Here is a 1,008-nt window from a genome sequence, read left to right as displayed (position 1 = left end):
ATAGTTATAAAGTTGTATTTAATTTGAAAACGTGGAGTAAGTATTTTTGCTTGTTTACTACCATACTTAATAATTATGAAAAATACTAAATATAATTTCGGATACCATATTTTTCAATATAGACTAATGAACATTTTTAACAGACTTCAAAAAAGTAGGATGGTTATCAATTCATATCAATATTGTTTTTGTGTACATATATTACCGCCCAACTATGGACCATATGAGCCTTTTTTTTTAATCGGAAAGGTGCTACCTCAGGGGTGGTTCCATACGAATTTGGTTTAGTTACTATTATGGGGTCATTAAAAAATTGAAGGTGTTCCTAAGTTTTTATATGTATGTGCATATAAACGATACTTGGATATATGTAGCTTTTGACAGCATGAGTGAGTTCAATGAACAATTTTTTTTTTTTTTATTGGAAAGGAGAATAGATTTAGTTCCCATGACTAGCTCATTATACACAGTGTTATGAATTATACATTATTATTAATTATGCGCATGTGTGTTCTATGAGTTCCAAAAAGTTATTTCATCATTGTTTCGAAATAGATGGAACAGCACTTGGAAAATTCATCTCGGCTTTTTGGTTTGACTCATATGTATGTACAATATGTACTCCTATACGATTATGAATTACCTCTGCGGTTATTGTCAATAATTTATCCAAAGACCCTTGTTGATACCCTGTTATTCCTTTTGTAAACTTTGGGGCTTCCTTAGGTGTTTGATATTCTTGGGGAAAGTCCAGTGAAGATGAATTATATATGTACATATGTAGATAGCAAATTTCCCCATTTCATCATTCGCTATGTACACATGTTAATTTAAAAACAGCTTTGAAAAACAGATTTGATCTTTCAGACAAAAGTGTACTATTTGCCTGTCCAAGACTGTAAATACGTGTGGCTCTTAGTTCGCTTTGTGAATCTTCTAGCCCAAAGAGCTCAAAAGAGTATACGTATGTACGCAAGAATGATAGAATACAAGATTGCGCCGATCAGA

At 31.9% G+C, this 1,008-nt stretch overlaps 1 protein-coding gene across 1 annotated transcript in view; it reads right to left on the bottom strand.

Moving 5' to 3' along the window:
• Positions 1-1,008, bottom strand: part of LOC118738167 — a 6,484-nt gene that overhangs the window by 3,802 nt on the left and 1,674 nt on the right. The gene's annotated exons all lie outside the window — the stretch shown is intronic.

Source organism: Rhagoletis pomonella, unplaced genomic scaffold, assembly GCF_013731165.1.
Source record: "Rhagoletis pomonella isolate Grant_MI unplaced genomic scaffold, Rhpom_1.0 Rhpom_scaffold_00004, whole genome shotgun sequence".
In the NCBI taxonomy this organism is placed as follows: Eukaryota; Metazoa; Arthropoda; class Insecta; order Diptera; family Tephritidae; genus Rhagoletis; species Rhagoletis pomonella.
This window is presented reverse-complemented; position numbering and strand designations above follow the sequence as displayed.